The following is a 16,056-nucleotide window of genomic DNA, read 5'->3' as shown; positions in this document are numbered from 1 at the left end:
AATTAAAGTCCTCCTGCTCCTAACAGTACATTCTGACTTTCCTGTTTGGGCATTTAAAACACAAGGTGCATGTTTCTCCCATCTTCAAGTAACACTCCATGAAAATAAGACAAAAAAACAACACAACTAAGTTCTTGTTCACATTATAATGGCTGCCATAATTGCATTTAAATGCAATACACTTTTGCTGATTAGTTTGCATGCAACTGAAACAAGGGGGTAAATAAACACTTAACGAGGGCTTTATTTTGCCATGCAGTAATTGCTGTTCATCAGAACTATTGTGGTGGAGGTATACATCAGCTGAATTGCTTTTCTTTTTTTTGCAAAAATAGGAAAATGTAATTTATTTCTGTACAAGACCCTCTAAAGATAGCACAATCTGAGAGTTTCCATCAAGAGTCAAGTAGATTCAAACACATTTCGGCATTCCAGCAGCCCCCTCCTACATTTAAGCTGCTATTCCCATGTGCCCGTTACTAAATATAGCAGCAGCTCTTCAGATTGACAGGAGAGTTCCTGATCCTGGCTCCTGGGCTTCGCTCCATACGCTCCTAATATGGTAGGGCACTGCAGCCAAGCGAGCGCTCGGGGAGGTCTCGAGAGGGTAAACTGGATCCGCAGGATCGTCCCTCCCCACGCCATGGGAAACTGAGCAGCAGCAGCCACAGAGAAGCTGCGCCTTAACCTTTCGGTGTCTTGGCTCCAGATCAGCTGTCAGCGAAGCCCACTGGCTTCTCACGAAAGCGCACAACTGTGCAATACCAAGTGACGCCAACCTCCAGTTGACACCAGCACTGAGTATTCCCACTCGTCCCCCATCTCTCACAGCCGCGAACCAGGATGCAGAAACATCTGGTTAGGGCAAGAAGGGACAAAATGCTGACAGTGTTTGTTGTGAATATGGTTTAGGCTCATAAATGGACATGTAAAGCAACACGGGGGTCATTTTAGTCACCCTCCCCATCCTAGTTTTATGAGCAAGACAAAGCTTGTATGCAGTGCTGGCTTGCACATCTCTGCAGGGCACTGAGCTGCGGAGGCCATGGAGATATAGCCTGAGAGATTATTTCAGAGAGCAATAGCTGATTTCATCTACAACTATTTGCCAATGTTTTTATTACTAATTTTAAAATCTTTCCTGCATGACTGTATGAGTTCAGCAGGAGTCCCTGAAGCCACAGATCCTGGAACTCAATCAACAGAGCTGCAAGGAAGAAATTCGCGTCTTTGCACAGGGTCAGCAGGTTTGCTTGAAAAAATCTACAAATGTGGCACAAGCCTTTTGCTGCCCCTCATCGTTACAATGAGAATTTTTGCTCCAAAGCCCATTCTCCAAAGTGCCAAGCATCTCTATCTCATTAAACATCTCTGCTCCCTTTGCCATCAATCTGCAGACACCAGGGAGCTCTGAGAATACACCGTTTGGGACCTTCAGCCCCAAACCATAAAGCACCCTTCTAGGCATGCAACAGAAGCATTCATTTACACACTCCCAGCTTTTGGGAGGTTTAGAGGGAAATATACTTTATAAGTCTGTACTGCACAAAGGCCAGCTGAAACAGAATTCGTGATGGAAAAGGCACAGAGAAGGAAACTTTAAAGAAGCAGCAAAGTGTAACCAGTTACCAGTGCAAAAGTGTGGAGGAGAAGGAGGAAGAACTTCTTTGGCACAAAGTTTGCTGTTTAGAAATGTATCATTTATAGTGCATTGCATCCATTCTTAAACGGTCATGAACACCACTCCTTCCTTTTTATTGATGGGCGGGAGAGGAAACAATGCACAGAAAATTAAAACAAGTTATTCAGATTGCAAGGCAGGAGACCAAACATCCCAAATTCTAAAATCTTTGGATAAAGGACATCTCTAGCAGGGTCTAATGCTCAGGGAAGCATTTACATCCTGAAAACATTTCTATATTTGTGGCTGCTCCGGGTGGGTAAGTTCCCGTAACTCTGGCAGGTAAAGGCAGATGGGAAATCCCTGCAGGAACATCTTGCAGTATGTTAAAGCTCCACTGAAGCTAATGGCAGAGTTTTCATCTTTTTTTTTTTTTTTTTTCTTCTGTGTTTCATTTCCACTATCAGTGATGCATGAAGGAAGCTAAAACTTCAGATAAATAGAGGTTCCTGTTGCTCAAGTTCCCTCAATACCGAAAGTGACAAATACACATTATTTATAGTCAGAATAAGCCAGTAGCTACAGTGTATGTTTCTACCACTATAAATTGAATAAATAGATTGCCCTACACCACCTTGTTAAGCTCCACTGCAGCAAACTCCTCTTTATACATCGATCCAACCTACCGGCTAGTGTTCATCAACAATAAATCAAAAGCGTGATCTAAAATACCCGTCTTTGCAAGGTAAACTGAAGTGGGCCACCAGGGAAAAGGTACAGATTGGAGGTATCGCTCTGAAATGAAATGCTCCACCAGTGGCTCTTGGAAATGCTCACTGAGGGAAAATAATCACCTCATCTCCTTCAGGGTAGTTTGCATTTAGGTATGCATTTAGGCAATTCAGAGCATCTAAGCTAGAGAGTATGAACATCACCTCACATGGGAGGTTTTTGTTGGTCATCATCTCAGCAGACTTCATTCCTTGTGCTGTCCATCAGTCATCCCCTTTTAATTGAAATGCTTGTCTACTCAAGCTTTTTTTTTTTTTTTTTAAAAAAGGGGCAAACCCCACCCAAACCCAAACAAACAAACAAAAATGATGAAACAAGGTGGTGTTGCCAAATCCAGGCTTTCTACAGAAAAATCTGGTTTAAATATCAGCCTGCTATACTTGTTTCCAGGTCCCAGGCTCAGGTTGGTGAGTGCTTCAAATTGTTACATGGAACTGCCCAAATCTCATAATGGAGTTGATGAGGTAGATTAGGTATAATGGATCCCAGAAGCAGATGGAAAGAAGTGAGATATTGCTGATGCCCTCTGCATGGCCAGGAATCTGGCCTCAGATTCTCTCCTAGAGGAAGCCTCACCAGGCGTGTCTCAGGCAGCTTGCCAGTACCTTGCAGTACTCTAACCTGAAGGTGAGACCACAAAAAAATCAGGGTCCACCCTGTTGTGCGAAGTGCTGTATTGGAAGACAATGCCTGGAAAGTTCATTAGGTGGGAAACTGAGAGCCAGCAGATTCTGAAAATACTCAAAAATGGCCAAACTCCTTGGCAAAGTTGGGCACAGCTGGGCTGTGACAGTGCAGTCACAGCTTGCAGCCGCATCTTGGGTTGCTCCTCTTGCCCATCTCCATGCACCTTGCACCCCCTCTTGCCAGGTTGTCTGCCAGCTGATTCTCATCCAGCCCTCTGTCTTGGCCAGGTTCAGGGAAAAAAGAGAAGTGACACCATCTGGATCTGCTGAAAAAGAAGACATGGAGCAGAATGTCACCAGCATACTGATGGCACAGCAGCCAAACCGCAGCTGCCACGCGAACGCTCAGCAGGAGCTGTGACAGCGGGTCTGGTGGGACGCACCTCTGAGTTTACTGACAAGGGAAAATCTGAGCTAATGATCAAATCTTGCCAGATTCTGTCAGTAGAGGCACTGGGACTCTCTGATCAGCTTCATTCAAAGTTAGCTATGCCATTTTGACTTAATCCATCATTTGTGGCAAGAAGGCTTGCTCAGAGAGCAGTAACACCTCTAAGTCCTAAATGTGATCACGGGAGGACAGAAGCAACAGCTGAGCCCTGAGCCATGCTGCTGTGGCTCCACAGCCCCTCTCAAGCAGGAAGCCTTGCACTGAAGCAGTAATTAGAGGCTGATAAAGACATATAAAGCAGAAGCCTAAATGGTGCTCACTTAAACATACTTCTGTAGACATTTGCAATTCTCACCCACAGCAGTTCGCAGTTATCCCTTTCCTCTTAATGCACTCACCTTGCAGCCTCCAGTTCTCCTCACATCTTCATAACGAGCATAAAGCAGATCCTGGTACTGGCGTGGCCAGGAAAACACACAGCTTGGCACACACTAAGTACCTGATGCTTTACCCACACCTTCCCAAGTGCTTGAGCCTGCTAGAGGAAGGCTGATTTGGGCAGCTCTCCACGGGGCCAATGCAAGAAGGATGAGCACCGGGCCATTGTTCGTGAAACTGCTGAATATTTTGACCTTTTAATTCCATTTCATCCCTACAGCTGAGGCATAAAAGGCATCCTGTGCGGAGGAGTCCCTGAAGGAGTGAAGACTTGAATACACAATCTCCCACATTCGTGAATTTGGATGTACTGGCTGGCTTTTTCCATGCCAGAGACAGACTGTCCTTGAAAATTAATGTGATTCATCTCAACTCAATCTATACTAAGACATTTTAAAACCACTCATTTACCCTGCATCATACAGACACTTAACACAGGCACATTATTACTCTTCATAACATACAGTCCTCCTTGGTTCTTACAGGCCTCCTGGCTTAACTCCTAGAAGTTTTATGTTCTCTAATATTAGATGAATAATGTATTTGGTCAATTTTTCTTTTAAATCCTGAACCTTCAATTACAGCAATATAATCTAAATCAAGAAAGGGATTTGTATGGACTTTCTTACACTGACACAGAAAGCACTCCGTGGCCAGTCTTGGATGTAAGGAATGGTCCTGCCAGATGGATGTGGAGCCTGGCAGGTAACTTTTAGGCATCAGGGGCTTCCAGAGGGTGTTAGGGCAAATGAGCCACATTAGGTATAATGCCACCTGTCTGATTCCAGACAGGAAAGATTTAACCATTATTAATCTGTACAACCTCCCAGGGATATGTGTTTAGGATGTCTTAGTCCCTCAGTTATTCCAACTCTGGAAGATTTCCCTTTGCCAAATGTTCTTTCTACCCCTTCATATAAGCTGAGACTTCTTACAACCACGGAAAAGCATATAAATACTGGGATAAAAATCCTCAGCCCATCTATGAGGCTGGATACTGTGATCCCCATCAGCTCAGGTCTGTCCTGCGTGGAGGACCATGGAGCACAAGGAAGGCCATAGAACTTGACCAAGGTGGTGGCCAAGCTGTTTCTGCAGCAGGATGCTCCCTCTCAGGGCATGAGGCACATTTGGCCTGGTATGACAAGACCCCACACCAGTGCTGGCAATGCCATGGAGAAGGATGGGTGCGTGGAGGGCCACAGACATGCTGGCACTAAGGCCTTCCAGTAAGAGCCAGGCTTTGCTGCTCTCACAAGGAAAACATCTTTTTGATTCGGCAGAGATGTCATCCCATTCTCTCTAGAGCTGCGTCCCAAGATTTGCCTTCCTGAAATATCAAGGTTCGGCATATTTTTTAACAAACTGGGCAATTACACTGACTACAGGAAACACAGATGCTGCCAGCCAGCTCACGCATTTTGTGGACAAAGAGTGAAGCTTCCCAATGCATTATTTATAACCTGCAGGCTGTAATGAGAGGCTGCTTAGCCTGGGGAGTGAAAGACACGGAGAAATCCAGTAAGAAACCTGGACAGATGAATTCAGGTGGAGTTTCATGAGGCAACAAGAGAGGGGAAAGGAGAAGGAATGGTGGCTAAGGAAGCTTTAAGGCTGCAGGCTTAGTTGTGTGATGGCTGAGAGAGGCAAGGAGGTACTTTACCAAGTTCTCAGCACTATCCCAACAGAGGTTTTATTTCCTTTCCCCAAATGACTTGGATCGAAATCAACTATTAGCTACAACATCCCTTGCTCCTTCCACTCTCCTATCCCTGTTCATTGACAGCCATTATTCCTACTTTTGCACCTCCATTTCTGAGCAATGCCTACCCTCGAATACATGTGTTCTAGTGACTTTAGTAGCTCCACCGTGTCTCTGCCCTCCCTGTAGTCGCTGGTTTCACATCCTGTACAAGCAGGTCAGGTTCCTCTATTTTGTTGCCTAGGTGCCTGGTGTTTATGTGTGCAAACATTTCCATTGTTTCTTTGCGATCACAGCTGAGCTTGGGCAACAAAAACTCAGTTGACATGGAAAACTGTTAATTTAGTTCACAAGTATGAGATGTGATTGATGAGGGTAGATAATCCTGCTAGGAAAAAAAAGGTGCCAGTTTGCCTTGTTACCATCTTAGGGATAAGTTGTTTCCTACACTTACAGCCAACGGCTGGCAGTCTCACTTCTGGAATTCACAAATGTAGAGAAATCCAATGTATTTACTGAGAAGGCTCAGTTGGGGGAGGCCAAGCTGACAAGAACATAACCTTATATCCGATCACTCCGATTTCAGGCTTCAGGGCCATGAACGGAGTAGCTTAGGGAGTTGTATTTAAAGTACATGGTATGGGGAACTGACCTGCGAGCGTGTGTGTGGGCTCAGTGCTGTATCACCACTCTGTTATGAATGCTTAAAAATCTTTCAGAGGTTGAAGTCTGCCAGTTTACACTTAGCTTAACAGAAATGGCAGCCTAAGCAGGTCCATTCTGGTCTATCTTTATTCCTTTCTCATCTCAAGGGACAGCGACAAAATGAAGCTGTTGTCTCTTTCATATCCTAGCACTAGTAAAACCCTACAATCATCAGGTTATTTTTTTTATGCTTGTGCTCATTTTACAGCTACGTGGTGTTTGTGGGAGAGGCCTTGGGGACACCTCGGGGACACCTACACCTTGATACAGGGTAGTGAAAGCATGGCGCCAAGCAGTTCCTTCCCGTGCCTGCCAACAGGCTTCATTTTCATCATGGAAAAACCAGTTGTGGGGACCAGGAAGCAACTACTTGACTTGCTCGGACTTTCACCCTCTGGGCTCCAGCCCATGCTGTAAGATATTAATTACTCAGCTGTGGCAGGTCCCCACACCCACAGTCCCATCAGTGCAAAGCCTGCCCGGGAATGAAACCCATCACAGCGGCTGGCTGGACGAGGCGGCTTCCCCAGGGCCCTTCTAACTCGAGTGACTCTATTTTGGGGCAAAAAGCAGCAGATCAGGTTTGTCCCTCTCACGGGCTTTGAAGCAGAGTGTCTGCAAATGGACCCTGCTTTTTTATTAAAAGGAATGCAGAACTGCATGCTTTTTGCTATGAGCACTCATTTTGCGTTCTTGTGTTCAAAGGGAACACAAGGAGCAGCTGTATGTATGGTTGATACGATGCACTGTTATTTGTATAATGAGTCAGAGCTCAGAGAATTATATTTACTGCTTGTTTGTAGATAGGAAAGATTGTTTAAAATTGCTTCCCTATTGGAATCGGGCCATTCACCTTTGACATCAAAAATGACAACAGGAGCTTGCTGCAAAGGTTTGGATTTGCAGACATACATGATTTGAATCAAATCCCAGTGAAAAGCTATCATCTTGCTGCCTTACACATGAACTTAAAGCCTTAACAAGCTTACCTAAGCCCCATAAGCAAACAACGCCTCCCTCTCAGCAGGCTTAGTACGCTCTTTATAACAAAGATATCAAAGGACAGTCCTCCAGTGGAGCTCAAGGCTGTCTGGTGAGCCTACCTGGAATGGCCCTGACCCCGGAGCAGGGATGCTGTTCCCAGCTGAGATGCTGGGCAGCGAGGCACAGCCCGAGCCCTCGGCAGCCCGGCATCGGGAGCTGTGCAATCGGCTCTCCAGTTTCACCTGAGAAGCTAAGCGCCATTCCTCACAGCCCATACCAAACGCGTGCAAAGCCCTACGCCAGCGGCGCTCAACAGGAGTTACGTACGTACCACGGGGCGCCCGGAGAGTGCGAGGGCAGCCTGGACTTGGTCTCAGGAGCTGCCTGGGGCTGTAAACCAGGGTGGCTCCGCTCCCTCTCTGGCACAGGCGAACGCCCTGGGAAGCCACCACGCTGCTCCTGTGGGGGCTGCTGGAAAAGCAAGGAAACTGCCGTCCTTGGGAGAGCTGGGAAAACCTGGAAATGTCAACCCTGGGGATTCATACCAGACAACGACCTTGCTTTTAAAAAAAAGCGCAACCTCTTGTCAACTGCAGAGTATCGCTGTATTGCATTGGCAACAGTGCAACAGAGAAAGAAGAGCTAGGGCTGGCTGGAAGGATCTTTCCAACAAAGAAATTCCCAAGGGCAAATGTTTGTTTCCTGCTCATTGCAAACTTTCTTGTGTGAAATTTAATTTTCAGATGATTTTTTTTTTAAACCTCATTCAAAAGTAAACCTTTTCATGGCTGTTCACAAAAACCCCACCAACCCACCTTTTGCTTATGCTCACAGACTGACACAACTTTCGTGCCCATCACAACTAACTTCTGCTACAGAAGGAGAGTAAACAGAACAACTGACATTTATTAGGATGATCCCAAAAGTGGCTTTAATAAAAGTGACTTTGAGATAAGCTTAAGGCATTGGTATAAATACCAATGATGCAACTAAATGAAAAATAAAGCAATATGGGATTTTTTGCTTATTTTATTCTTCTCCCTGAAGAGCACTGGTATGAATACAGCACTCTTCTATACCAAGCTGCAGATATGACATTTATCAGAGGTAATCATCATTTCCTCTTACCATATGCAAAATTCCCAACACAACTGAGGCTCTAAGGACCAGAACACTATTTTTATTGTGTTTCAGTAGATGAATCAGTGTAACTGCATAGCAGCAAAGGTAAATTATTACTTTAAGCAGAAGTTTTAGCTTTATTTGGTTCACTTTTAAAAGTACATTCTCACATGTTTTTCACAGTGTGGCACAAACCTATTAAAATTGTTTTCCACAGACAACGCAGCTGTCCATTTCACACAAAAGATGAGCAAAAGCAACTTAAATTGGCACTGTATCCACTATCCACAAGAACAAAAAAATTGAGTAATTTGTTGAAGATTGGCTCAGGAAGTGACAGGCGGATTAGAAAAACTGTATTTGCAGACAAGGAGGCATTTTCTAGATGGCAGCAGGATAAAACTTAAATTAAAAACTAGCTAAGCATAAGCCAGAGTCCAGGATCAAATGGGAGCAGAAAAAGCAGAGTATTGGTCTAGCGGTTTCATATCATATTTTAGTCAGGCGAAGATGCTCTGAAGGTGAAAATGCAATGACTGATTGAGGAGATGGATAACTGTGAATATGAGATGAGTACAAAACCAGATATAGACAATGAAGGATAACAATATTGAAACAGCCTTTAGAGAGCGTCACACAGCCCAGCTGCCACCCACATGCCAGTCCTTAGGCCAGGACCTCTAACGGGTCCCCACCAACCACTTGGTCACAGACCTCATGTGTGCCCAAGGGTCCTCAAGACACTGAGTCACACAGGTCCTCGTGCCAGGAGGACGCAGACTCACATGGACAGAATGGATTCCTCTGTGGGTAAAATCCTCTTCCAATCCTCACCCGTACCACAAAAGCTGGAGCACCCACGGTGCCCAGGGCTCGGTTTCTCCTCCCCATTTCTTTTTTTTAAATCTCAAGGGCAAACTAGTGACTCCCATCCCTCACTAATGGATACATTGTACTGGAATACAATATTCTATTTTCTTGCTTCTTCGCATTGTGCTGTCGTTCCCTGGGTGGGAACAGAAGAAGTGGTCCTCTCTACCACAAACAAAGCAGCTTTTAAAACAATTTAAAAGGAGATCGCAATTAAAAAACAATTAAGAAAGAACTCCTCTGTTCTTTAAAGCCTGGGCTAATATCATTGAAAGGAGATCTGGACACAGCTCTGGGAATCTTTTTAGCAGAAATACTTTCTAGGACGTTAAAAAAAAATAGCCCAAAAAGTCAAGTGTTTGTTGTTGGTTTTTGTTGTGGTTTTTTTTTTCCCCAAAGGGCTCCACTTACTATGAAAACACTTTGAAAGAAAATCTGCAACTCCTCTACTCAGCTTTTCAATTCTAGTCAGCTTTACCCCATACAACACACTTACTTCTTGCTGTTCATGTCACAGTAATTTTGGCTCTAAAGTGAAGCAAGCTCAGACGAAGCTACCTTTAGACAGCACAATCACGTCTTCAAGTCATCTCAACCCTGACATGGATTTTCAAGCTTAAATAGTCACTTTCGCATTTATTTCACTCAGCCTTTAGTCAGGTGCAGTTTTTAGCTGGGTGTAGTGCTTACTTTCCAAAGCACGCAGTTGTGAAAGCCTGAGCACGGTTGAGCTGGTAGTTAGTGCTGAACATCTCTTTTTGTGGCAGCACGCAAGATGCTTCAGTAATATTCAAAGCAGCAAAAAATCGGGAGGAAATTCATGCTTGTGTTTCTCTCATCACTGACCCTCAGCATCCAAACCCGTCCCTGCACATTTTTTGTACCACTATTTCTACTCTGTTGTGGGCTACTGCATTCAAGGACCACTCCTGCCCAGCATCTGTCTTCTTTGTTGAGCTGCTGAGTGTCCCTCTCACAGCTTCTGTCAGAGGTTTTCCAGGTCTGCTGGGACAGCCGGTGCTGGCCAAGGCGCTGCCGCGAGCAGCATCCCTGCTGATTGCATCCCCACCGATGGCATCCGCACCGATGGAATCCCCGTGGTGCTCGGCCAGGGCCAGGCCTCAAGGGAACAGGCAGGAGCCTGCAAGCTCGAATCAATGAGCAGTTCAAATACGGCAGTAACACATGCCCTGCCAAAGCGTTGTAAACACGCTCACGGGAAATACCTCTCCCAGCCAGCGAATTGCATTACCTACCCACAGCCCTGGCTTCCAGCAGGGCAGAGGCTGGTGCCCGGCACTCCCGTGGGGACGTGTACTGCCCAGGTCTCCCCAAATGGGTGCTGTGGGGTGGGTGCTGGCGCTGTGCCCTGAGCTGCACCGCTGTGCAAATAATCACCTAGCCCTAAACCCCACGCATGGAGGAAATGTGACAGATAGATTGCATTTCACTCCCCTTTCTCTGAAGGGGATATTGTAAATATACAATGCATGACAGCTCGCCGGAGCATAGGGCATATGTATCAGGACTGCAGACTAGCTGTGTGATCACACTGAAGCATGTCACCTTCCCTCTTATTCCCTCCTTTCCTTCTCCTGTCTCTGCCGTGCACTGAGCATCCCAGTGCTCTGTACCAGAAATGGCAATGTCTCTTTCACAGACCACTTTTCTCCCTCCCCTTTACTCTCTCTGGTGCCTGTCCAAAGAGCATTGCACTCCCAGCTGACGGCACCGGGAGAGGGGTGCAAACAGGATTTTACTGCCCCCACACCCACGTACTCGACTGCCACACGCACGTTCTGCTTTTTGCCTTAGGAGAGTTTGATCAAACCAGCAACACAGGGAAGGAATAGAGACTTTCCTCCTGCAACATCACCAAAAGAAAGGCAGTGGAAAGAGGAATCACACTCATTTCCTGCTCTCACAGCTTCCTGAATAGAAAAACCACAGAAGAGTAGAGAACAAGCCACCAGCACTTCAATGCACGCACTGGCATAGGCTGGCAGCTGGCTTACAGGCTGGTACCTGCACTTCCCTCGGCTCATGTGGATTCGCCGACTTATGGTGAACTTCAAGAGCATAAACACAAGATGAGCCGCCAGTCACCCTTTTAATGACTGACAAATCACACACTGCTCATTTTTCATCTCCTTGCCCCTTAACCCAAGATTAGTAGTAAAATGAGATTCAGAAAGGCATTTAATTGGGTGGCTTTAGCTTAAAGATCATAGGAAATGGACAACCGCTAAATAAAAAGTTTGTGTCACTGTTCAGCGATGGCTTGCAGAAAGTAGGGGAAACCTTCCTGAGGCTAACTTTTCCCTTGCAAGTTGCTATTTGTAGCGTCCCCTCCACGTGGTCTTGCAAGCCTGCGATTAAATGTTGTGAAAGACAGGCAGTGCTAAGCAACAGAGAGGGCAACACACAAGGAGCCAGCCCCCAGGTTGGAACAGACTTTGAGCTGTGAACTCAACCTTTCCAGCTTTCGAGGAGCTCTGAATTTCCTCACACAAAGATTAGTAACCAAGCATTCTTCTTAAAATGGCTTAAAGCTAGCAAAGCTCAGTCTTGAAGGTCTTTGATGCCAAAACCAGAGCTTTCCTTCCCATCCACAGCTGTGCATGCAAAAGATGATAAATTAAATTAGCTATTGTTTCTCCAACTGTTTGCTGGGACTAATAGTGTGCTTTTGAAAAAAACTCTGGAATTTAACAATGAAACAAAACCAGTTCCATTTTAATATTTGTATACATAAACTAAAACCAAGAATTCATTTCCATTTGTGCATTGTTCCCTCCCTACTCCCATACCAATTAATGAATATACATCAACTAGCTGAATGATGTGTTGTCCAAGGCTCTGGATTTTTGGCTTAGCACTGATATGCTTGGCACTGATCACACTAATTTAGAAGTTATTTGGATGTTGTAGCTTGCCATTATTCCATTATTTTTTTTAAAGTGAAATCCCAAACAACTATTAAAGCTCCAAGGAGAGGTTCAATTGCTTTAAAAATCTGACTGAATAATACAAAAATAGTGAGACTGTTGCACTCTGGAGAGAAGATCTCATGATGCCCTTGCCCAGGCTTGTTTTCCCAGAAAGAAAGTGCAGATTGAAGCTGTTGAAGTGGATGGTTCACTCCTCATCGCCAGGTTCCTGGGCTCTCTGCTACCGCAGGGAGAAGGGATGTGGGAAGTACAAAGAAGGAAACACCAGCTTTGCTATTTCAACTCCAAGACCGCGGAGACTCAGCAAATTAGTACTACAAGTCAAAGAGTTGTCCCAGAGGACAGAAGTAGAGCAGGAAAACCACAGTGAAAAGGCTCCCTAGTAAGAACAGACAGCCAGGTAGCCAAAAGCTACAGAAGACCGGTGCTGACGAGGCCAGCACGCACTGCTCCGCACCAACAAGCCCCTACAGAAGAAGGGCTGCAAGGCAGGTGAAGTCTTCTCTGAACTTGTGGCAGGGTGGAGGACAGCCCCTTCCCCAGGGGGCTGGCCATGGAGTCATATTCCCCCATCCCATCTCCAGGAGGATCCTACACCTCGCATGAAGCTTAGATATATATCTCCCAGTCCAGTTTTCTCCTGCAGCCGGGATACAAGCAGTCCTTCACTTATATTCTTGGCAGGAAAACTTGCTTCATAAACAAGTGTTTAAAAAGAAGAAGCAGATGCTCTCCTCTTTTAGCACGTAACAACAGCAAATAGCATAATCAGGGGCTGATTACGAGACTGATTTCCGCTCTGTAATTTAAGACGCGGAGCAGGTAATGGCGTGTACTGCACACCATGTGCCATAACTTGTGTGATGATCATTCCATGCCATAACCTCAGCTCCTGCAAGGCAAGGCTTTTTCAACAGCATTTCTCATTTCTGGGCAAGTTCTCTTAAGACTGTGAGAAATGGAATAATGTCCTTATTCTGCCTGCAATAAAATGCAGGTTCTGAACATGTAATCCACAGTCCACAGGCTGAGAAGATCAGAAACCCAGGAGGACTAGGCAATTTTGCAGGATTCATTGTGAAAATGTCAGCAACTGCACAGTCTGTTCCAATGTTCCAATAAGCTCAAACAGTGTGTTTAAACATAGCGATTTAATCACCCAAATGATAACCTTCATTATATTGTGTAAACTGTGTCACAAGTGACACTACGGCAGGAGCAGAAAGGGTATCAAAAAAGGAAGATAACCAAAGCTATACTTTAAACACCGTTCTGAGCAAAGAAATGCAAAAGACAAGAGCAGTTTCAGTGGGAAGTACCTGAGGTTGCTGAATAGAAATGGACAATGAAATAATGAAAAAAATATAACCTGAGCACCACACAGCCCCGGCACTATAAATCAAGCAGGGGCAAACAGGCACAACACTTTTGAGGCTTGTCAAGCCACACTAAGCAGCCAGCTCATCCCTGGAGTGCCGCCAGCGTGCCCGGCACAGCCTGGCAGAAGGACCTGCATGAAATGCATGGGAGCTGCTGTAAGAAGCAGAAATTCATTGCCTGCAACCAGACAGAGAGGTTGAGGGGTGGTAATATCACTGTGCAAGCTGAGAGGTACGTGAAGATAAATAAATGCTACTTAGAAAGCAAAGCTTTGGGGTTTTGTTACATTTTTAAATATATAGCGCTTCAATAGTTTAGGACTCATTCCATTTAGCTTCATTCTTCACTTTCCAGGTGAAAAGGATTTTAGCAAGGTGGTATGCCCTTTAACATCTCTGCTTTTCCCCCATCACGGCAGGAGCAGCATGTGATCTATGTCTCTGGCCTGTGTTCTGGTTTTATCTTCTGCTTCCCTATCTGTCCCTTCCACCAAGGGAATGGTGGCCTAGTATTCAGGCCGTCTCTTACAGTTATATTGCTTCTTCCTGCTGAACTCCAAAAACATCTCCCCTCATCCTACCAGATTTTCACCTCTTCCACACTCTTGACTGATACTGCCTCCTCATCTCTGGCAACTGTTCTGGAAACCTTGCTGTCCTTTTATTTGAGAACATGACCAACACAAGCATAAAAAAATAATAAATATAAGAAATATTGTTGCTAAGACTATTTTTACTATACTTTCTTTCTGACCCCTTCAAGTCACCCCATTGATTTCATCTTCCACCACATCAACCACCAGCTTTCAGTCCTATCTCTCTAAACCCCTAGGGAAACAATTCCTGTCCCATCATCTCATTTAGAGAAGGTTACTGTCACTCCATTGCCAGGAGCATCCTCAGTCACCTCAATCTCCATCTCTCCCACAAGCCCATGTTTGCCCTCTCCCACTTCTCCCTTCACCATGGGCAAAATCCCTTTCAACATTCATGGAAGCAACTTTCACCCACCCACCTCAAAGCTTACTTTCCCCACAAACTATCCAGAACAAACAATCTGAGGAAGGATGGTCATGCAGTGAGCTGGCGCTTCCACTCCCATGAGAGAAAAAGAGGGTTCACGCTGCCCCCCCCTTCCTGCTTCCTTTTTCTTTTGCACATCACACGTACTTGAACACTGAGACTATGACTTTCTATGCACAACACTCTGCATAGCGAGACCTCTGCCATGACTCACTTCAGGTAAGTACCTTCAAGTGAAAATATTACTAGTAGTACATCTCTAGTAATGAGACTTAAGAAAAAAAATCCTCTTGCCTTTTACGTCATAGTGCTACCTTGATCTAAGTCATATTAAGAATTTATATTTCTTTTAATTAGTGTTTGTGAAAGACTTCAGAATTTGGAATCACAACCAACGCTGCTACGTGCCAATGGCATATGTGTGTACGCTCATGTGTATACACATAAAGACCCTCAATGTTTAGTCTTACAGATTCTCTTATTAAAAAATAAGACCAGGTTTTAATAAAGATTTCTCATCAGAATTCACCAAGATCATGCATCGATTTTAATATTTATTTAAAACAACTGTGACCTTTTAGAGGCTCACTCAAGGGCTTATTACATTTTTCTATCCAAAATGAAATTGCTTTAATTTTAAGGGTTTATTGTTGTTATAAAGATGAGGAATGGCAGGGTACAGTCAATTGTAATATGGCAGGATGCAATAAATATGGTTTAGTACAGAGGCTGACTGAAGTGACCCACCGATATACAGCATTGAATGCAAGCAAGCATTTTCCAATAGAAAGAATAACAACTTGCAGAGGTCTTCCAGTAAGTGAAAGAACCCGGGAAGGTGCGCTCTGACTGTTAGACTTCCCTCTTTATGACCCTCCAGAAAGCTAATAAGGGAGAGGAAGGGCAAAGGCTTTCATCTCCAGGTCTGCTGTGGGAGCAGTGTGACAGGAAGGGATGCACGTGACACTGGTTCGAGCAAGCTCTATGGACATCCCGGTATCAGCATGCCTCAGGTGTGTTTGTGACAACATGAGCCAATTAATGTACGCACTGAGGTGTTTCATTAGATTTGCAAATATGGTTTGTCAATTATTATTCTTTTTAAATTCAGTTTGATTTCCTCTTTCTTTCAAAAGGCAGGATCCTAGGAGATCTGAGGCAGCCTGGCAGAAAGGCAGCCAGGTTTCTGGCTGTGTTTTGGCAGAGGTTTGCTGACATGTTTCTGTAAAACCTTTTAGTTTTCCTGCAACATTGCTGGGTGGCTCTAACAAACAGCCAGGTCTTGCTTTCCTCTCGCTACTGTCCGTGGATACCCAGATCCCTATGGAAATACAGAGGCAACATAAACTCATTTGAGAGCAGGGATCATGATTCTTTCCGGCTACTGGCAAG

The 16,056-nt window shown here is 44.9% G+C and overlaps 1 long non-coding RNA gene across 1 annotated transcript; it reads right to left on the bottom strand.

Moving 5' to 3' along the window:
• Nucleotides 1-1,678: 1,678 nt before the first annotated feature.
• LOC142600583 (uncharacterized) lies at nucleotides 1,679-6,635 on the bottom strand. Its single transcript, XR_012834146.1, has 2 exons — nucleotides 3,889-6,635; nucleotides 1,679-3,365 (listed from the first exon to the last, which is right to left on the bottom strand). It is a non-coding gene; the product is annotated as an uncharacterized LOC142600583 (long non-coding RNA).
• Between the last annotated feature and the right edge of the window lie 9,421 nt (nucleotides 6,636-16,056).

Source organism: Balearica regulorum, chromosome 1 (genome assembly GCF_011004875.1).
Source record: "Balearica regulorum gibbericeps isolate bBalReg1 chromosome 1, bBalReg1.pri, whole genome shotgun sequence".
Classification (NCBI taxonomy): domain Eukaryota; kingdom Metazoa; phylum Chordata; class Aves; order Gruiformes; family Gruidae; genus Balearica; species Balearica regulorum.
Note: the sequence above shows the minus strand (reverse complement) of the source record. Positions and strands in the feature narration are given on the sequence as shown.